The sequence below is a fragment of the Somniosus microcephalus genome, unplaced genomic scaffold, assembly GCF_052327205.1.
Source record: "Somniosus microcephalus isolate GS21.2 unplaced genomic scaffold, FLI_Smic_1.0 unresolved_chr1, whole genome shotgun sequence".
NCBI lineage: Eukaryota > Metazoa > Chordata > Chondrichthyes > Squaliformes > Somniosidae > Somniosus > Somniosus microcephalus.
The window spans coordinates 135903368-135917051 of record NW_028225179.1 but is presented as its reverse complement, the minus strand read 5'-3'; the positions used below and the strand labels follow the sequence as shown (position 1 = coordinate 135917051).

General features: G+C 45.5%; 1 long non-coding RNA gene across 1 annotated transcript in view; it reads left to right on the top strand.

The window, feature by feature from the left end:
• Nucleotides 1–10282, top strand: part of LOC147095943 (uncharacterized) — a 40459-nt gene extending 30177 nt beyond the window's left edge. Inside the window, exons 3-4 of the long non-coding RNA XR_015074840.1 lie at nucleotides 3450–3803; nucleotides 10146–10282. This is a non-coding gene — a long non-coding RNA (uncharacterized LOC147095943). The remainder of the gene's footprint in view (nucleotides 1–3449; nucleotides 3804–10145) is intronic.
• Nucleotides 10283–13684: the final 3402 nt, after the last annotated feature.

Here is a 13684-nt window from a genome sequence, read left to right as displayed (position 1 = left end):
AGCACGAGGGACAAAGAAATAGAAGGATATGCTACATAGGGCCTACAGCACAGAAACAGGCCATTCGAACCAACAGGTCTATCCCGATGTTTATGCTCCACAGGTATTGAGTACAAAAGTAGAGAGGTTATGCTGAACATTTATAAAGCGCTGATTAGGCCACAACTGGTGTAGAGTCCAGTTCTGGTCCCCACACTTTAGGAAGGATGTGAAGGCCCTCGAGAGGGTGCAGGGGAGATTTACCAGAATGGTTCCGGGGATGGGTGATCTTAGCTACAACGATAGGTTGGAGCAGCTGGATTTGTTTTCATTAGAGTAAAGGAGGTTGAGGGGTGATTTGATAGAGGTGTACAGGATTATGACGGGTTTGGATAGGTTAGATGGGGAAAGGCTGTTCCCACTAGTTAATGGTACAAGGACTAGGGGACACAGCTTTAAAGTTTTGGACAAGAGATACAGTGGGGATGTGAGGAAAAACTTTTTTATGCAGCGAGCGGTGAGGACCTGGAATTTGCTGCCGACGGAAGTGGTGGAAGCGGAGATGCTCAATGTTTTCAAGGGGAGACTGGATAGGCACTTGAGGGAAATAAACTTTCAGGGCTACGGGGATAGAGCGGGGGAATGGGACTGACTGGATTGCTCTACAGAGAGCCGGCACTGACTTGATGAGCCGAATGGCCGCCTTCTGTGCCGTTATGCCTCTATGGACTTCATCTAAACCTATCAGCATATCCTTCTATTCCTTTCTTCTCCGTGTTTATCCAGCTTCCCCTTAAAGGCATCTATGCTATTTGCCTCAATTATGGCTTGTGGTCACGAGTACCACATTACAACAGTTACTACACTTCGTAAAGTACTTCGTTGGCTGTAAAGCGCTTTGGGCCATCCAGTGGTTGAGAAAGGTGCTATATAAATGCAAGTCTTTCTTTTCTTTCCTTCAGTCTTACCTGTGCTGATAATGTAGAGGGGTGGGAGAAGGCTCGTGTAGAGCATAAACGCCAGCATGGACAAGTTGGGCTGAACGGCCTGTTAAATTCTATAAGATCTATTCTTTTCTGGGACCTCAAAGTATGCAACGTCAATTTGTTGTTGTGAGCTTAATTATCCAGTGGTTGAAACCATAAGTCTTCAATTGCCACAACCCAGTCTAACATAAGGCTGTGGTATTGAATAGAATATGGTGCTGGAAGACTAGAATCAGTACCCTGACAAGAATAGTCAATCAAGTTCACCAGACAAATCCTTAATCCCCTCAACCTAAATCCTCATCAAGGAATCATCTGGGGTTTATTATCCATTTTATGCCGAGGTCACCTAGATTTGGCTTGCTGAATTGTCTTGTATCACACTATCAACTCTCATTAGGATTCATATGTTGCTGCCCCATGTCCTAACTCGCACCAAGTCCCGTTCGCCCATCACCCCTGTGCTCGCTGAACTACATTGGCTCCCGGTCCAGCAACACCTCACTTTTAATATCCTCATCCTTGTGTTTAAATCTCTTCATGGCTTCGCCCCTCCCTATCTCTGTAACCTCCTCCAGCTCTACATCCCTCGGAAATCTCAGCGCTCCTCCAATTCTGGGCTCTTGTCCATCCACCACTTCCTTCGCTCCACCACTGGCGGCCGTGCCTTCAGCTGTCTGGGCCCTGAACTCTGGAATTCGCTCCCTAAACCTCTCTGCCTCTCCAACTCTCTTTCCTTCTTTAAGACGCTCCTTAAAACCTACCTCTTTGGACCAAGCTTTTGGTCATCTGCCCCTAATAGCTCCTTCTGTGGCTCTGTCAACATTTTGTTGTTAATAAGGCTCCTGTGAAGTGCCTTGGGATGTTTTGCTACGTTAAAGGTGCTATATAAATGCAAGTTGTTGTAACATAAGAAATAGGCACAGGAGTCAGCCATTCGGCCCCTCGAGCCTGCTCCGCCATAAGATCATAGCTCATCTGATCTTGGCTTCAACTCCACTTTCCCGCCCGCTCCCCATAACCCTTGACTCCCCTGTAACTCAAATATTTGTCTATCTCTGCCTTGAATATATTCACTAACTCAGCCTCCACAGCTCTCTGGGGAAGAGTATTCCAAAGATTCACGACCCTCTGAGAGAAGAAATTGCTCCTCATCGCCGTAACAAAGACTACTACAAGAAAAGTCTGAGGGGGGTGGGTGAACAGCCAGAGGTCGTGGTCCATATCAGTACCAACTACACAGGTAGAAAGAGGGACGAGGTTCTGCAGGCAGATTTCAGGGAGTTAGGAAAGAGATTAAAAAGCAGGACCTCAAAGGTAGTAATTTCTGGATTACTCCTGGTGCCACATGCTAGAGAGTAGCAGACTCAGTGTGGGAAGTTAGGGATTGACTCCAAACAGGGGAAGTGTTCAACATCACAGAGCCCCAGAAACAACTGGAACAGGGTTTAAAACGAGAGCTGCGCGCATTAATCGGACCGGCAGCAAATTAAAGGCAAGGTGTCATTTTATTAATATTGTGCCGAGTTTTATTTGCCCTCCTGAGTTTTAAAGGGGGTGACTCAGTCTATAATAGAACAACTTCTCTTTAATCCGGGGGCAGGGTGTAAAATGCGGCTTTCTTCCCCTCTTTCTCATTCAAATAACTCGCTCTTTACTCCGCCTCAGGAATATTCTCATCAGAAATGTATTTACAGACTGAAGCCCAAATCAAATTTGTCATTTGAAACACTAATTTTAAAGGGATTGACAAATCCAGGGTTGTCTTGCTGTTGATTTAGAGAAAGGGACGTCAGTCTATTATGAAATATGTATTTTAGGGGAATAAGATTATTTTAAAATCTGATGCGGTATATCAGAGAATAACAGCGCGTTATCAGAACGATTCCGGCCGAAGTGCATCAGCTGATCCGTATCTCTACAATCCGCCCCTCATTTTTCTGGGGTAGAACAGACTAAATATTCATTAAACGGGAAAATCTTTGGAATCTTGTAACTTTCCCTTAACAGATAGTACAATTGGAGTTTAAACATTTTTAAATCAAAGGTTTAAGGTTGTAATAATTTAGTCAGGCACAAGTAGATTTAAATAAAAATCCAGAATTATAAATCGACTGCCTTCCTTCTCCTGGCCCCTCCCAGACATTTGCATACCGGGTAATAAATAGACCCGGATTCTCGGGTTTGCAGACACTGTAACCGGACCGGGTACCGGAGTTTACAGGAACAGCACATGGTTCAGTCGGAAATTTGAGCGGTGGCTGTTGGCGCTTCTCCGGAGCAAATGGCTCCAGCGACGCATCTCCTGTGGACTCTGCTGATCCATTTAACAGGTGAAAGGCGGATGGTTTTAGTCACGGGTTAACCGCAAATAAATCGGTTCAATACCGAGAATCGGGCGGTTTTCTCTCTGTATTTACTGAAGCATTAACGTCCTATTTGCTCCAAGTCTCTGAATGGGTTGATTTTTTTATTTTATTGAAGGTGTCCTGGCGGCTCCCGTCCTCAATCAATCCCCAATATCCGATCCTGTCTCCGCGGATCAGACCGCCCGGTTACAGTGTGCGATGCAGAACGGGGCTGTGGGCAGCTATTACGTGTACTGGTACCGACAGCGACCCGGGGATGCTCCGGTGTGGGTGCTCTCTCACAGTACCGATGGCACCATCTACCGTGGCACTGGCTTCACAGACCGATTTCAACCTTCCAGAGACGCCTCCGGTAACAGTTACATTCTGACCATCGGAACCCTGGTGCCCGCTGACTCTGCCGTCTATTACTGTGCTGTGTGGGACTCGGGATACATCTTCCGACCGGGGACCGCCCTGAGTATAAAGAGTAAGTGACTCTCTCATTCTATCATTCACATTGTTTCATTATTAATTTACAGTCGCTTTCATTCCCGGGCGCCAGAGAAATCTCCATTCAGTGAATTTTGATGTTGGATCTATTTATACCCAACGCATGTTAAACTGGTCAGAATTGGAATTGTTGAAGAGCCTCGGGGAATAATACTGCGCTGAAATGAAGTGTGACACCATTTCCTGCTCCCATTCAGTAGGGGAGATGAGGAGAAGTGTTCTTTTTACGCAGCGAGTTGTGACCTGGAACGCGCTGCCTGAAAGGGCGGTGGAAGCAGGTTCAATAGTAACTTTCAAAAGGGAATTGGATAAATACTTTGAAGTTATAAATTAACGGAAAAAGTAAATAAGTTTTGATAAAACACTTTAGGAAGAATGTCAAGTCCTTGGCGAGTTTGCAGAGGAGATTTACTAGAATGGCACCATGTGGAGAGACTGCAGAAGTTGGGATTGTTCTCCTGAGAGCAGACACGGTTAAGGGAAGATGTGATGGTGGTGTAAAAATTCATCAATGGTTTTGATAGAATAAATAAGGAGAAACTGTTTCCACTGGCAGGAGGGTCGGTAACCAGAGGACACGATTTAAGATAATTGGGAACAGAACCAGAGGCTACGGGGAGGTGATTTTTTTTACGCAGTGATTTATTGTGATCTGGAACGCGCTGCCTGAAAGGGCGGTGGGAGCAGATTCAAATAGTATCTTTCAAAAGGGAATTGGAGAAATACTTAAAAAAATAATGCAGGACTTTGGGGAGAGAACGGGGGAGTGGGAATAATTGGAGAGGTCTATTCAAAGAGCCGGCACAAGCACGATGGGCTGAACGTCCTCAAGGGAGAACTGATTGATAAATAGTGAGAGAGGAACAGGAGGAGGCCATTCAGCCTCTCGAGCCTGGGTGAAAAAGAGCTTCCCTCATAAACGGCCGGGCTCTATTTTTAAGTTGACCTCCCCTTGTTCTTGATTCCGCGACCGGAGTAAATCGTTTCTCTGTGTTTACCCGAGCGAATCCTTTTTCGCATTTTAAACACCCCGGCCTCGTAATTTAACCCTCTTAGCGCCGGTTTCATTCGGGTGCGGCAAGAGACAGAGAGAGAGAGAGGAAAGCTATGAGCTACACTGTGAAGTTCTGACAGTGGACACTGAATATGTCCCTATGTTACAATGAGACTTGAACAGGAGACTATTGCAGAGCTGTGGGGAAAGAGCAGGGGAGTGGGACTATTTGGAGAGCTCTTTCAAAAAGCCGACACTGCCAAGATGGGCCGAATGGCCTCCTTCTGTGCTGTGTGATTCTATGCCACGCATTTCTTATTTTTTTGTGTCTGTAGAATTATATCTATTGTCCAGAGTGGGCACCGTTCGATTTTAAGAAGAATGCCCGGAGCCGGCGGGTGTGCCCCCGGGGAATCCCAATCCATTTACCGTCATTTGTAACTTTCAATGTTGCTGCTGGTTTTATTTCTGTGTCGTATTGTCCCCCTGACCGCAGCCGTCGGGTGTCTGGCTCTGGGCTGGGAGAGAGAGAGAGAGGACCCTCCCGAAACTCGCTGTCCCAGCACACAACCGGTTGGATCGATTCCCTGTCGCCAACAACACCGGGACGTGTCGGGATTGTATTCGTTTGACGGGACTGGTTTTATTCTGAATTTCCTGCTCCGATACTTAATCTGTCTGAGCTCATTATTTGCAATCTTCCCGCTGTTTATAGAGCAGAACCGGCGCTTTACCATGGAGCGGCGCAGTGACAATTACTGACCAACCCCGTGTGTGTGAGTGAGACTGGGTGATGCTTGTTGAAGGGAAATTTCTCTCCATCTCATTCTTTCGCTGCTGACCCTCTCCCCTCCCCCAGGCTGTGTCTGCTGACTCTCCCTGTCCAGTGTCCCCCGGGGATAGCGCCGATTCTCCTGGGTTGATCTGTCGGGTCCCGCTACCGCCCAGTGTTGAACGGATCGCTCCGGGACCAGCGAGTCTGACATGATCCCGAGAGAGAAATCAGTTCACGCGCGCGGGGAGGAGACGTACTTGTCTCTGTAGCGAGAAACTTTTACAATCGTTGTTCCCCCTTTCACTAGAAATATCGAACAGTGAAAACCCTTCATCAAACCGGGGAAAGAGAAGGCTGAGAGGTGACCGAATAGAGGTCTTTAAAATGATGAAAGGTTCTGATAGAGTGGACACAGAGAGAGTGTTTCCACTTGTGGGGAAGAGCAAAACTAGAGACCATCAACATAAGATAGTCACCAAGACATCCAATAGGACATTCAGGATAATATTCTTTACCCAGAGAGTGGGGAGAATGTGGAATTCGCTATCACGGGGAATGATTAAGGCGATTAGTATAGATGAATTTAAGAGGAGGCGTGTGAGGGAGAAGGCAATAGAGGGTAATGCTGATAGAGTTAGATGAGGAAGGAATGGAGGAGGCTCGAGTGGATCATAAACACTGGCATGGACTGGTTGGGCCGAATGGCCTGTTTCTGTGCCGTATATTCTGTGTAATTATGTGTAAACCATTTAATATAATTTACAATATTGTTAGACAGAGTCACTACATTAATTCCCAGCCCGTGTACAATGTCCTCTCTTTATTCAGTGAACTCTTCAATACCCGGTAACAGTCCCGGCTCAATTATCATCGCCGCAACATTTAAAGCGGATCAGTTTCTAAGACGCAATTCTAAAAAAATATGAATCGTAAAAAAAACTCCCGAATCTGATAGAATGATGCAGTACAGAAGAAGGCCATTCGGCCCATCGTGCCTGTGGCGGCTCTTTGAAAGGGCTGCATCAGTTTGAGATATCAGAACATCTGTGGACTCTCGGTGAAAAGCGGGTCACAGCTCCGTGATTTCAACTTTTTAAAGTTAACACTGACCGCATTTTAAGACAATCAAATGCTTTATTATATTCAAGTAAAAAGGGAAAGAACTGCACTGATAGGAAATTGAATAAAAACAGAAAATGCTGAGAATACACGGCTGGTCGGTCAGTGTGTCTCTCGGGAACAGACAGGTGAGTGCGGTTCCGGGGGTGTAACCTGCACCTGAACTGGTCATTACTGATCTTTCCACCTCACACATGCTGACTGATCCGGTCTGTATTTCCAGCATTTTCTATTGTTATTTTACAAGTTAGAACGAAAGAAAGAAAAGAAGGAAGGAAAGAAAAAAAGAAAGAAACATAAGAAGTAGGAGCAGGAGTAGGCCAAACGGCCCCTCGGGCCTGCTCCGCCATTCAATAGGATCATGGCTGATTCGAATCTAGACTCACATCCACTTCCCTGCCCTCTCCCTGTAACCCTTAATTCCATTATCTGCTAGGAAACTGTCTATCTCCATTTTAAATTTATTTAATGTTGCAGCTTCCACAGCTCTCTGGGGTAGCAAATTCCATAGATTTACTACCCTCTGAGTGAAGAAGTTTCTCCTCATCTCAGTTTTGAAAGGGCAGCCCCTTATTCTAAGATTATGCCCCCTAGTTCTAATCTCACCCATCAGTGGAAACATCCTCCCCGCATCCACCCGATCAAGCCCCCTCACAATCTTATATGTTTCGATAAGATGGCCTCTCAATCTTCTGAACTCCAATGAGTAGAGTCCCAACCTACTCAACCTTTCCTCATACGTCAACCCCCTCATCTCTGGAATCAATCAAGTGAACCTTCTCTGAACCGCCTTGAGAGCAAGTATATCTTTTCTTAAATATGGAAACGAAAACTGCACGCAGTATTCCAGGTGTGGCCTCAACAATACCCTGTATAACTGCAGTAAGACTTCCCTGTTTTTATACTCCATCCCCCTTGCAATAAAAGCCAAGATTCCATTGGCCTTCCTGATCACCTGCTGCACCTGCATACTAACGTTTTGTGTTTCATGCACCAGGACCCCCAGATCCCTTTGTACTGTAGCACTTTGCAGTTTCTCTCCATTTAGATAATAACTTGCTCTTTGATTTTTTCTGCCAAAGTACATAACCTCACACTTTCCAACATTATATTGCATCTGCCAAATCTCTGCCCACTCACTTAGCCTGTCTATGTCCTTTTGCAGGTTTTTTATGTCCTCCTCACTCACTGCTTTCCCTCCCATCTTTGTATCGTCGGCAAACTTGGATATGTTGCACTCGGCCCCTTCCTCCAAATCGTTATTATAGATTGTAAAGAGTTGGGGTCCCAGCACTGACCCCTGTGGAACACCACTAGTTATTGATTGCCAGCCCGAGAATGAACCATTTATCCCAACTCTTTGTTTTCTGTTAGATAGCCAATCTTCCACCCATGCCAGTATATTACCCCCAATCCCGTGATTTTTTATCTTGATCAGTAATCTTTTGTGTGGAACCTTGTCAAATGCCTTTTGGAAGTCCAAATACACTAGATTCACTGGTTCCCCTTTATCCACCCTATATGTTACATCCTCAAAGAATTCGAGCAAATTTGTCAAACATGACTTCCCCTTCGTAAAATCATGCTGACTCTGTCCTATTAAATTATGTTTATCCAAATGCTCTGTTACTGTATCCTTAATAATGGACTCCAACATTTTGCCAAACACAGATGTTAGGCTAACTGGTCTATAGTTTCCAGCTTTTTGTCTACTTCCCTTCTTAAATAAGGGTGTTATATTAGCAGTTTTCCAATCTGCCGGGACCTTTCCTGAGTCCAGGGAGTTCTGGAAAATGATCACCAATGCATCCACAATCCCTACCGCCACTTCTCTCAAGACCCTAGGATGTAGGCCATCAGGTTTGGGTAATTTATCCACCTTAAGTCCCATTATTTTACTGAGTACCATCTCCTTAGTGATTTTAATCGTGTTTAGCTCCTCCCCCCCCCCATTGCCCCCTGTTTGTCCAGTGTTGGGATATTTTTAGTGTCCTCTACTGTAAAGACTGATACAAAATATTTGTTCAGCGTCTTTGCCATCTCCATGTTCCCCACCACTAGTTTCCCAGTCCCATCCTCTAATGGACCAACGTTCACTTTAGCCACCCTTTTTCTTTTTATATAGCTGTAGAAACTCTTGCTACCTGTTTTTATATTTTTTGCTAGTTTACTTTCATAATCTATCTTCCCTTTCTTAATTAATCTTTTAGTTATTGTTTGCTGGCTTTTAAATGCTTCCCAATCTTCTATCCTCCCACTAGATTTGGCTAATTTATATGCCCTTGTTTTCTGTCGAATACTATCCTTTATTACTTTACTAAGCCACGGATGGCTGTCTTTTCTTTTACTCCCCCTTTTCCTCAGTGGAATATATTTATCTTGAAAGATGTGAAATATCTCCTTGAATGTAGACCACTGCTCTTGTACCGTCTTACACTTTAATCTGTTTTCCCAGTCCACTTTAGTCAATTCTACTCTCATACCTTCATAGTCTCCTTTATTTAAGCTTAGTACACTGGTTTGAGATCCAACTCTCTCACCCTCAAACTGAATTTGGAATTCAACCATATTATGGTCATTCATTCTAAGGTGATCCTTTACTAGGACATTTTTTATTAATCCTGTCTCATTACACAGGACCAGATCTAAGATCGCCTGCCCCCTGGTTGGTTCAGTTACATACTGCTCAAGGAACCCGTCCCTAATACACTCTATGAACTCTTCCTCAATGCTGCCATGCCCAATTTGATTAGTCCAGTCAATATGAAAGTTAAAATCCCCCATGATTATAGCTGTTCCCTTATTACAAGCCCCAACTATTTCCTGATTTATACTCCGACCAACAGAGTTGCAACTGTTAGGAGGCCTATAGACTACGCCCACTAGTGACTTTTTCCCATTATTATTCTTTATCTCCACCCAAACTGTTTCACTATCCTGATCCTTTGACCCAATATCATTTCTGACTATTGCAGTGATTCCATCCTTGATTAACATAGCAACCCCACCTCCCTTTCCTTCCTGTCTGTCCTTCCTAATTGTCAAATACCCTTGTATGTTTAGTTCCCATTCATGATTATCTTGCAGCCATGTTTCCGTAATGGCCACCAGATCACATTATTTGAAGAGAAATATTTATTTACTTGTTTATTTAAATAAATTTTAAGAATCCCCTTTCACGACCTCAGGACGTCCCAAAGCGCTTTACAGCCAATGAAGTACTTTTGAACCAAGTCACTGTTGTAATGTAGGCAACAGAATTGGCAGAGGAAATGGAGATTTAAGAATTTATCGGATCTCCTGTATTAATGAGTAATTTATTTTAAAGTGAATGTTGTTCGGGGATTTTTGGCGTCTTTGATTTCAGATCAGAGCGTCCCACTGCTGACGGATTCCATAAACTAATGAATTTTATCTCCCCCCACACACAGGTACCGAGGATCGAAGCCCCTCGGTTCTTCTCCCTCCCTCCTCGGAAGAAATCGGCTCGGGATCGGCCACTCTGTCCTGCCTGGTGAGTCGCTTTAAGCCGGGCTTGGTGCGGCTCTGCTGGAGCGTGGATGGCCAAGAGACGACGGGCGCCGTGTCCCTGGACAGCGATCAAACCTACAGCCTGAGCAGTTACCTGAGTGTCCCCGCCGCCGCCTGGAACAAGGGCTCCAGCTATTCCTGCAGCGTCAGCCACGGCTCCCTGAGCGCGCCTCTTCTCAAGACCATCAGCGCCTCCTTGTGTTCCGACTGAGGCGGTGCAAGTTGGCAGTGGAGTTTGATTTTTGCTAGTGTTTAATGTGTTTAATGTAATGAAACTGATCATTCGCTGTAGCAATTTCAGTTTTTGGCAAAATCCGAAAGTTTAATAACTGAAGTGATTGAAATGATTGTGCGCCTCTGTGAGATGGAAATTTCTGTTCAACTGTCCCCAATATCTTGTGTGTCAATTTTCGCTCTGTGAAGAATGGGGACAGATTTCCCTTTAGTCTGTGATCATATTGTGATTGGAAACTTGTCTAACACAGCTCTTAATAAACATGAAATGCTGCCACGAGCTTAATGTGGTCCGTCTTTATTCAGCACTTAAAGGGACATTGAGTGGATTACATAGAATGTACAGCACAAATAGACCAGTCAGCCCAACTGGTTCATGCCTGTGTGTATACTCCACTCCAGCCTCCTCCTGGCTTTCCTCATCTAACACTATCAGTATAACCCTCTATTCCCTTCTCCCTCATGTGTTTATCCAGCTTCCCCTTAAATGCATCTATACTATTCGCCTCAACCACTCCCTGTGGTAGCGAGTTCCTCATTCTTACCACTCTCTATGTAAAGAAGTTTCTCCTGAATTCCCTATTGGATTTAATAGTGACTATCTTCTACTGATGGCCCCTAGTTCTGTTCTCCTCCAGAAATGGAAACATCTTCTCTACATTTATCCTATCAAGCCCTTTCATAATCTTAAAGACCTCTATCAGGTCACCCTTCAGCCTTCTCTTTTGTAGAGAAAAGAACCCCAGCCTGTTCAATCTTTCCTGATAGGTATAACCTCTCAGTTCTGTATCATCCTTGTAAATCTTTTATTGCACCTTCTGCAGTCCCAGATTCGGGGGGCACAGAGCTGGGGTAGATGGTGATGGATGGGGTTACAGAGATAGGGAGGGGCGAAGCCACGAACGGATTTGAACAAGGGGATGACAATTTTAAATTGGGGCCTTGGGGGATGAGGAGTCCCTGCAGTTCAGCAAGACGGTGGATGGTGAGTGATTGGGAATTGTGGGGGATGGGCTATAGGCAGAAGAGATTTGGATGAGCTCAAGATTACCAAGAGTATTAGGTAGAGGTGTCCTGAGCATTGGACAAGTCACATTAGGAGGTAACAAAGGCTTCGATGAGGGTTTAACGGGAGCTGAACTGAGGTAGCGTGGAAAGCAGGAAAGGTTAGCGAGTTGAAAGTAGGCGGCCTTTGAGACGGACAGGTCTTGGGCCGGGGAACTCAGATATGGGTGGAATAGGGCCCTGAGATTGCAAACAGTCTGGGTCGATTGAGACCGGCAGTGGGTGGAATCAATGGGCGAGTGTGGCGCGTCTGTGGCGAAAGAGAGAGAGAGAGCTTTCCCCGGGAAAGGATTCCCTAGTGAAAAGCTCCCAAAACACTACATGGAGACCACCTTCAGGTACAGGTGACCAGCTCTGCCACCTCGCTTTCCGATGTTATCTGGAGCCAGCAGAGGAGGGTCATCCTGGCATTTCCCAGGTGCAAACGGTTTGGCGCTATTTTAATTCAGTCTGGGGCAGAGCTCAGTATCGGCGTTACTAATCGGTACCCCTCCCAGCTCACCCCTCCCGCCGGTATATGTACAGTTATGGTAAGTGAGATAACCTGCATAACAGTGCTACATAAGTGACTGTCTCAGAATCAACACAACCCTAGTTCAGGCAGGGAATCGTGCACCGTATTTTCCCAGGTAGGATCTTAGGAACAGGAGGAGGCTGTTCAGCCCCTGGAGCCTGTTACATAGGAAAAGGAGGAGGCCATTCAGGCCCTGGAGCCTGTTACATAAGATCAGGAGGAGGCCATTCAGCCCCTCGAGCCTGTACCGCCATTCAATTAGGTCATGGCTGATCTGTATCTTAACATAGAAACATAGAAACATAGAGATAGGAACAGGAGTAGGCCATTCGGCCCTTCGAGCCTGCTCCGCCATTCAATGAGATCACGGCTGATCTTCATCTGAGATCATAGCTGATCTTACCAGTTCAGTACCACGTCCCCGCCTTTTCTCCGTAACCCTTAATCCCCTTAGCCTTCAGAAATATATCCAATTCTCTCTTGAAAATATTTATTGAATTAGCCTTCACAGCCCTCTGTGGCAGGGAATTCCACAGGCTCACCACTCTTTGAGTGAAGAAATTCTTCCTCATCTCTGTTTTAAATGATTTGCCCGCTATTTTTAGACTGTGGCCCCTGGTTCTGTGCTCCCCGGCCATTGGAAACATTCTCTCTGAATTCAGCCTGTCCAGGCCTGCCATAATTTTATATGTTTCGATGAGATCCCCTCTCAATCTTCTAAACTCCAGTGAGTACAAGCCCAAACTATTTAATCTCTCTTCGTAGGTCATTCCCGCCATTCCAGGTATCAGCCTGGTGAATCGCCGTTGCACTCTTTCCATGGCAAGAACATCCTTCCGCAGATGGGGCGACCAAAACTGTACACAATACTCCAGATGCGGTCTCACCAGCACCTTGTACAGCTGTAGTAAGGTATCCCTATTCCTATACTCGAACCCCCTTGATATGAAGGCCAACATACCATTTGCCTTCTTAATCGCCTGTTGCACCTGCATGCTCTCCTTCAGTGACTGGTGCACAAGAACACCCAGGTCCCTCTGCACTTCCCCATCTCCCAATCTATTGCCATTTAGATAATAATCTACCCTCCTGTTTTTACCCCCAAAGTGGATAACCTCGCATTTATCCACATTATAGTGCATCTGCCACGTATCCGCCCATTCCCCCAACCTGTCCAAATCGCACTGTAGCCTCCTGACATCCTCATCAGAGCCCACCCCTCCTCCTAGTTTAGTGTCGTCAGCGAATTTGGAAATATTGCATCCAATTCCCTGATCCAGATCATTTATATATATTGTGAACAGCTGGGGTCCCAGGACAGATCCTTGCGGCACCCCGCTGGTCACTGCCTGCCACTCCGAAAACGAGCCGTTTATTCCAACTCTCTGTTTTCTATCCGCCAGCCAGTTCTCTATCCACGTTAATACTTTGCCCCCAATCCCATGAGCCTTAATTTTGCATGATAATCTTTTGTGTGGAACCTTATCGAAGGCTTTCTGGAAGTCAAGGTACACCACATCCACTGGCTCTCCCCCATCTATTTTACCAGTTACTTCCTCAAAAAATTCCAGCAGATTAGTCAAACACGATTTACCCTTTGTAAATCCATGTTGACTCTGTCCGATC